This window comes from Neovison vison, chromosome 11 (genome assembly GCF_020171115.1).
Source record: "Neovison vison isolate M4711 chromosome 11, ASM_NN_V1, whole genome shotgun sequence".
Taxonomy (NCBI): domain Eukaryota; kingdom Metazoa; phylum Chordata; class Mammalia; order Carnivora; family Mustelidae; genus Neogale; species Neogale vison.
Genome location: NC_058101.1, coordinates 172,882,086 through 172,890,835, shown reverse-complemented (window position 1 = coordinate 172,890,835; position 8,750 = coordinate 172,882,086). Strand labels below are relative to the sequence as shown.

General features: G+C 47.6%; 1 protein-coding gene across 1 annotated transcript in view; it reads left to right on the top strand.

Moving 5' to 3' along the window:
* Positions 1–1,994: 1,994 nt before the first annotated feature.
* Positions 1,995–8,750, top strand: part of CSGALNACT1 (chondroitin sulfate N-acetylgalactosaminyltransferase 1) — a 354,308-nt gene continuing 347,552 nt past the window's right edge. The window contains exon 1 of the mRNA XM_044225260.1: positions 1,995–2,064. The gene's annotated coding sequence lies outside the window, so the exon portion shown is untranslated. The remainder of the gene's footprint in view (positions 2,065–8,750) is intronic.

Here is an 8,750-nt window from a genome sequence, read left to right as displayed (position 1 = left end):
CTAAAGGAAATGCAATTAATCCTCAAGCATTTTCCCTTTTCCTCCTAGATGGCTAGAAATGGTTGCAGCCGTGGCATTGCCTCATCCACCTTCCCCAACCAGTCTGTGTGAACCTGGAATCTGAGCCTACGAGTGTGCCAGCACAGCAGCCCTTACTCAAGTCTTTGGCCCATCTTCTAAACCAGATTCCTCCCTTCAGCCCTATTATATAGAGATTCTGGAGACATCATTGAACAGAGAGATGGAAGAAAAGGAGGAAAGAAAATTGATGCTTTAACAACCCACCTATCAATACATGAAGGTGTGGGAATGTGTTTGTGACAACTGGAAAGGCTTGGAAGGGGTTACTTGATTACCCAGAGGACTTGACTGTGCAGGCTCTGACCTTTACACGGCTCACCACTAACTGCAACCTCGACGTGGCCCCTCGATCTGCACACTGGGGATTGTCATATGATTTGCCTCACGAGGTTGCTGTGAGGTAAAGTATGGAGGAGGCTTGGCCAATGACTTGTACCTACATATATGTGGATGCTAAGTTAACCATTTATTTATGAGCTCCATAACCTTGCAACTTTTGGGGGGCAGTAACAGGACAGACAGTGTATTTGTCATTCATTTGGTAAACACCTTCTTCTTTCTGAAATCCCAGTTGAATTGCTGTGGGGCCTTCTGTCAGGAGGGTGATTAGCCCACTCACGGGTGTGGGGTGGGTACAGAGCCACCTGAAGTCCCAGGGCAGCATGGGTTAGAAAAAGGTTGAGCCTGGTATGTTAGGGAGTCCTAGTAGGAAGCAAGGCTTGCTTCCAGGATGCTCTCTGCAGGTAAATAAGTGCCTGGTGGCTGCCTGAGGACTGCCTATTGCTTCCAGAATTACTATCCCGTGCCCACATAAAGTCTGGTGCCTGGAAACCTCCCACGTGGGTGCTTTGAGCATTCTGCTGGTCAGGCAGTGGAAGGAGCACTGCATCAGGAGTCCTATCCTGGTCCTGGTTTCTAGCTCTGGTTCTTCAGGCAGGGGGACTCTGCAAGTTGTACCTCTAAGTAGAGAGATGACCTCTTCAGGTGATTCCTCCTCAGTCTCTTTCATTGTACTGAGAATTGGGAAACATCATAATCCCACACACCCTCCACCCAGAGAAGTGCTGGAACACTTACAAGTGCTGGAATCCAGAGGGTCTGAGTGCGTGTGAGGGGATTTTATTACTCAAGAGCCCACTTGCTGACTTCAGTCCTTCTGTGCCTTCTCCACCTAGGCCTCCTGGGGGCCATCAGGGGCCGTGGTCATCAGGGGTCCCTACAGAATCACCTCTCCGGTGATTCTGGTGGTGGGGTCTCAGAGCCAAAGGCTGTCTGACCTTCGCTGTCAGTAGGGGTTCTCTAGTGAAGATGCTGTAACTAACAGGGGTCGCAAAGATACCGACTGCAGGATTAATGCTTCAAAGTCTAATTTACAAAGTTTTGGTAATCAGCTGCCCCAGGGAGGGGACGGCTCCCGCTGAGAGCGAGGGAAACAGAGGGAGGGGCGTGGGGAACTGTCCAGAAAGAGCGAGGACTACAAACTTGCACAAAGACACGCGACCTTCTGTCCCCTGGGGTACCGGGCGTGCCGCCGTGTCCCGGCCCCTTCCCTCAACTCGTCCAGAGCTCAGTGCCAGTCACCAGCAGGGGACCCCACGCCCCCCCCCCCCGGGCGTGCCCCCTGAGGAGAGGGGACCCGCTTCCGCCAGGGCGCCCCGCTCCGACGGGGCAGAGGACGCACTGCATGGGGGCGGCAGGGGAAGCGGGTGGGCGCAGCGGAACGCGACCCCCGGCCGGCGGCTGCAGCGCGAGTTCGCGGCCCGCGGGTTCCCACCCGGCGGCGGGGCGCTGGGGCTTGGCCGAGGTTCAGCCCGCCCGCCGCAGCCGCCGCCGCCGCTCCCCGCCCCCCTCCCGGGTCCCTGGAGGCTCCGCGGCTGCCGGAGCGAGAGGTGGAGCCGAGCCCGCGGCGGCCGCGCAGGAGGGAAAGTTCGGCGGCGGCGGGAGCCGCGGGGACCGGCCGGGCAGCCCGGAGGGCGCCTCGGGGTGAGTCGGGTCGCCTCCCGGGGCCGCCGGGTGTGGTGCGCCGCGCGGGGGCGTCGGTGCGGCTCGCAGGTCCGCGGAGCCCGGCCCGGCTTCCTCGCGCTGCCCGGCCCGCGACCCCGGGGCCGCTGGTGCCGCGGGGGAGACGGTGCCGCGCCCGGCCTCGCGCCGTCCGCGGGCCGCGGGGGTCTGTGGGCGCCGGCGGGGAGGGGCTCGGCGCGGCGGCGGGCGGGCGCCTTCAGGTGGACGCGCGAGGACGCGGAGCCGGCGGCCGGGGAGGGTCGCGGCCGCTGCGCGCCGGCGGTCCCCAGGGCTCCGCCACCCTCTGTCGTGGCCTTTGCCGGCTTAATTGCGTTCTCGGACCCTCCTGCAAAAGTGGCCGCACACGTGCCGCGCGACGACTTTGCCGGAATTGGCGTTATTTTGGCCGGGATGGGGAGGGCGCGGGGGGCGTGCCGAGGGCGGCCGGTGGCTCGCGGCCTCGGAGCGGGGCCGTGGGGCGTGTGTCCGAGGGGGTGCGCGGTCCGCAGGACGCCCCGCGCGAGTGTTTGTGTTGTCGTGGAGAGACGCTTCCGCGGGCATGGTCGGGGTGGGGGTCTCGAAGGGCCGGGAGGGGCGAAAGCTGCGCAGAGACAAGGCGAAGTTGTTGCCGCGACCCTTCCTGCACCTGCAGCGCGTCGGTGACTTTGAAGTTCTCTTTCCATCGACGTGCGAAGGAAGAGCGACGGGAGGGAAGAGAATTTCACCGCAGTGTCTGTGCGGACACACTGAGGCTTGGGAACACGAGTGAATGCGAGTGGTTATTCTGCAAACCCCACTCTTTTTCTGATTGCAAAGCCTTGGAGTAGTTTTTACTTAAATGTCGCTAGGTAGGTCTAGATGATAAAGATAATTAACTGCTCTGTCACGTCTTTTTACTAGAAATTTAAATTTAATTCTACTGGATTTCTTGGATTTTGTAAACATTGTTCATACAAGGCAGTCATAATTATTATAGTATTACTTGCACCGTGAGCATTAATAAGCCCTGGGCAGTGCTGTCTTGTTGCTAATTGGAAGGAGAAAAGTCTTTCAAACTTGGGAATAGAGCGTATAGGAAAAAAAAATAAAGCCTTAGTCATGAATAGTGACTCGAACACGTGTAATAGTGCTTAATAGTATATGGGATCCTGTGTTGTTTTCCCAGAAAATGTCAGTTCCTGGAAAGCAAGAGGTGGGCCATACCCAATAAATATTTAATAATTCCTCTGCATTGAATATGTTATTTAAATTATACAGTATTGAAATACTTTAATTCTGTTCATCTTTGTGTTCCTAAGCTCATATGCCTGCTTGCAAGCTGCACTAATGGGGTTCAAAAGAAAATCTCAAACTTTGGGATTCACCAGTTTACAGTGAAGCAGACATTTGCTTTGCCATCCCAGGTATCTGGGCTCCAAGCAGCCTCTCCCATTTATCCAATGTATAATAACCTTGGGCAAATCACTTACCCTTTCCCAGCTATAGTTTCCTATTTTGTAAAATGCCAATAATATTCCTCACCTTATGGCAGAATGAAACAACATTTAGGAACTTATCCCACTGCCTGGAGCACATGAAGTCCTTCATAAATGTTGTCTTCTGCTTCTGTCTTCCTTTATTTCTGGGAATCCTCAACTCTGGGATGTTTCAACTTTTTAATTTTTTTTTTTAAGTTTAAAAATCCTGGGGTGCCTGGGTGGCTCAGTCTGCCTACAGCTCAGGTCTTGATATCAGGGTCCTGAGATCCAGTCCCATATCAGGCTCTCTGCTCAGTGGGGAGCCTGCTTCTCTCTCTCCCTCTGCCTGCCTCTCCTTGCTTGTGCTCTCTATGTCAAGTAAATAGAATCCAAATTAAAAAAAAAAAATCCTGTGCAATCTTATTTTCCATTCATTCATTCAACCTCATTTTGTTGAAGAACCTCAGAGGCTGCCCTATATATATGGAAAGTGAGGAGCTGACCCTTTGAGGGTGGGAGTGGGCAATACTTCGGGTTTTCTGGTTTTTCCTATTGGTAAGAGCCCACCACAAGGTCATATGATGGTGAATTGTACTTCCCAGTCCACTTATCGTTCTAGCTCTGCCCTCAATGTAACGTGATTATGCTGAAAAGAAATAACATGGAGTTCTGTGAGGGTGCTCATTCTCCTGTTTAACCTGACTCCATGCCCCCAGCTCAGTGCCTAGCAGGGTGTAAGGGTTTCACAAGTGTTTGTTAATTAAAAAAAATTTTTTTTTAAGATTTTATTTATTTATTTGACACACAGAGATCACAAGCAGGCAGAGAGGCAGGCAAAGAGAGAGAGGGGGAAGCAGGTCTTCCTGCTGAGCAGAGAGCCAGATGTGGGGCTTGATCCCAGGACCCTGAGATCATGACCTGAACTGTAAGGCATGGGTTTAACCCACTGAGCCACCCGGGCACCCACAAGTATTTGTTAATTTAAATGGAGAATGTAATGAAGTTATTCTTCAGGTCACATCCTTTATTTATAAATATACATATTCCTGATGAAAGGAACTTGGGATTCTAAATGATGGCCCTACTATATATTAGGGTTAATAGAGGTTATTAAAGAAGCAAAGCTCAGGTAGACTTTATTACCTATTGATTTTGCCCTCCTGATAAAGCAGTCTTAGCACATGTATAAAGCCAAGTTGGAGCAGCAGCTTCACCGCTAGGGGCCTCCTCTGCATAGTGTTTCACCCTGGGCTGGCATTTATTGCCCATTATTCTGTCCTTTAAGGTAGCAAAGGAATTAAACTTCCTTGGTTCTTGACACAGAATACTTTATTACAAAAGGGCAACCCTGTGTGAAAAGCATTACTAAAGGCCTAAAAAGAAATGAAAGCCATCTTAAATGATGGATTCGGTACCATTTTAGAATCACTTTAGAGGTTTAAAGGAGATTTGAGGATGGGCTTTTTACTGTGCACATCCTTATATTCAAATATATGATTTAAAAAAATTTTTCTAATAAAGCAAACGTACAATTTTGTTGTATTATCTTCAAGTTTTTTTTTTTTTTTAAAGATTTTATTTATTTATTTGACAGACAGATCACAAGTAGGCAGAGAGGTGGGCAGAAAGAGAGGAAGGGAAGCAGGCTCCCTGCCGAGCAGAGAGCCCGATGCGGGGCTTGATCCCAGGACCCTGAGATCATGACCTGAGCTGAAGGCAGAGGCTCAATCCACTGAGCCACCCAGGCGCCCCTATCTTCAAGTTTTTAGTTATGTCTTTGGTGAAGCTTATTTTTTATCTTTTAATGTGTTTAAAATTGCTTTATCTCCTAAATAGGTACTTGCAGCACTAACAATAATACACGTTGTTTCTCAAGGAATGCTCTCCTGCTAGTAGAAGCTTCTGGTGTCTCCTTCCTTCTTTCCTTCCTTCCTTCCTCTCTTTCCCTTTTCCTTTTTTCCTCCCTCTTTCCCTCTCCCGCTTCTCTCTCTCTCTTTCTTTCTCTCCCTTTCTTTCTTTCGAGGACCATGTTAAATCCCAGCTTTAAGAAATATGTTTCACTGAATTCTAAGAAGCGTCATTGAAAGGCACTTTTCTTCTGTGAGTTTTTGAAAAGACCTCTTATTTCGAAACTCTAATTTGAATGAAGTTAGTCACTGAGACGGTTGAACAACTCAACGGTGTGTTGGTGTTGTCAGATGTAATTTGCTATTTGGTAGAAAAAAATACCGACGATATATTTAAGCACACATTATTACTGAAAATATTGCCATATTGTTTGCAAATGAATAAGAATATTTCAGGTTTTCTGTGACATTTAATTATAGTGGCAAACTAAACACCATCAGTTTTTAATGTAAAATTAACAACAGTTAGGAAAGAGAGCATTGTATTGTAGACCCAAACTCTTATCAAGGGGTTTCTTCTCTTAGCAGAATGCTTCTGAATTTAAAAAATAATTGGACATTCAATTCTGACTTTTACAGGGTGAGATTTCAAAACAAGGCAATCTGTTTTTCACTGTGTTTCTTCCAAGGTCTGGATCTGGACTCTTTAGGGAACTGCATAAGAGGAATAACTTTTGTGTAAAGGTCATAGATAATTTTTATTATCACTTTTCTTTGATTAAGTGAAATATGTCTGGATTATGTTTTGGATTCTGAGCATATCAAAAAGTTACACAGATCCCGTCTGCATAAACTAATACTTTTCCGGTACAGGAAGAGTACAGTTTTCACTGTCACACATCCAGCCTGCGAGGGTGTGGTGTCCCCCTGTCTCTCCTTCCCAGGTTGATGCTGGGTCTAAGCCTCAATGATAGGTATATAGCTATATCCGGGATGAGGGGTTTTAGTTTGGGCCAGAGCCCCTGAGCTCACTGCGATTATAGAGGCTTGAGGTGGCAGGAAATGAACGTCTTTATACCTGGGAGTCATTTTTAGGACCCACAGCTGGGGAGGTGCCTCCTGGAGGGACAGAAATGGTAACTGTTTGCTAGAGTTTGCAGTGGAGAGTTTGGAACCTATCACTTAGAGAAACATCACCTTGCCACATAGATGATTTTTGTTGTTGATTTTAGACAATGTTAAATGTAACATTTGGTTATTCTGGGGTCAAATATGATACTTTTGTTTCATTATCACACACAGGGATATTTGAGTTGATGTAGGAAGAGGGAAGCAGGAGGCAGGGAGGAGGTGGAGGGGAACTGTCTATTTCTACCCAGCACTAGGGCCTGCCTGATTTTCATGTTCCCACGTGGTACAGGGCTATGCCGCTTAACAGTAGGCGTGACTACTGTTTGTGACTTTGGGGTGTGCTCATCTACTCTGTTAATGTGATTACTGAAATGGTGGTTTTCGACCTGGGTCCTGGGTGCTCTCAAAAGTGACTTTCTAACTTCTGTCTCCCATTTGTTAGAGGTTTGCTAAATTTAATGCATCAGTTAATGCATGTAAACAGAGCTGCTGCCAGCCCACGGGTTGCCCCTTGGTGGCACCATAAACAGGGAGTGAACTGGACTTCAACCTCACTCACCTCCTGCTGGACGCTCTCTTGTGTGGCACCATGTACACAATTGCGTGCGATGCTCTTGTCTGGAAAAGTGCCTGGCACATAGTAAATATCACTGTTGGTGGTGGTGGTTATTATTTTTGTATTACTGATGGGATTGCTTTCAGGGCAGATCATTTTAGTACCACAGTAATCTGGAACAGATGATTCAGGTGAATTTAGTGCTTGTAATAGCATTTGCAAAGGTAAGTGATTCATTTCAGCTTTCTTGTTGCACTTCCATTATAGTTCTCCTCGAGTGATAAAAATGGCTAACACTTAGGGGCCCTTACCCACCTAGCAGCTGCTCTGCTAAGCGTGGGCCGTGAGTCATTCATTGAATCAGCACAGCTACCTCAGGAAGCCTGCACTCTTAGCATTTGCAGTTTGCAGATGAGAAAACTAAGGTTTAGAGGGTGTGTTGCCTGTCCCAGGGCAGTTTGTGAGTTCTGTGCCTGGGCCTTGGGTTCACATCAGGCCTTTCTGGATCTGCGACTTGAGCTCCTAACCTCTGTGCCATCTTTGAGGACTTGGAGAAAGGGGAACCCTCTTACACTGTTGGTGGGAATGCAAACTGGTGCAGCCTCTCTGGAAAACAGTATGGAGGTTCCTCAAAAAGTTAAAAGTAGAGCTACCCTAAGACCCAGCAATCACACTGCCAGGTGTTTACCCAAATAGGAAAATACAAATTCAAAGGGACATATGCACCCCAATGTTTAGAGCAATGTTATCCACAACAGCCAAATTATGGAAACAGCCAAAGTGTCCATGGATTGATGAATGGATAAAGATGTGGGTGTGTGTTTGTGTGTGTGTGTGCCCGCAAGATAATGGAATATCACCCAGCTATTAAAAAAAATGAAATCTTGCCCTTCAAACTTGCCATGACATGGATGGAGCTAGAGAGTATTATGCTAAGTGAAATAAGTCAGAGAAAGACAAATACCGTACCGTGGAACTTAAGAAACAAAACAAATGAGCAAAGGGAAAAAAAGAGAGGTAAACCAGGTCTTAACTCTAGATAACAAACTTTACCAGAGGGGAGTTGGATGGGTGTGGGGGTTGGAGGAGAAAGTGATGGGGAGTTCGGAGGGCATCTGCTGAGATGAGCACTGGGTGTTGCATGAAAGTGTTGAACACCTGAAACCAATACTACCACTGTATGTTAACTGGAATTTAAATAAAAGCTTTAAAAAAAACCCTTTGTGCCATCATTTCTGGCATGAGTACACACAGCCTTAGCAGTCTAGGAAACACGTTAGTGTTCCGAGGGTTCACAGAATGTGAAAACTTTGATTTTCCTTAGATTATTGTATTTATATCCATTTCTGGACATGATGGAGCAAGATGACAAATGAATTTTTATCAGGAAGTCTGCTTCAGCATTTTTTATTTATAGATTTTTGTGTGTAGCTTTTTCTAGTAACTCGAAATACAATACAGTGTGGTACAATTTATTTCTGTACAACATTTAACTTCCTATCAAGGTACTTTGCAGGCATGTTATAAACAGAATATATGAATAAAATCGAGTGTGTGGGTTGCAGAATATTAAGGTGTGAAGCTGGAATCAACCATTCATGCGTTCGTCAACACATCTTCATCATCCGCTCCTCAGATTAAGGTGCGCTGCTGGACACTACAGAAATGGCAAGTAGT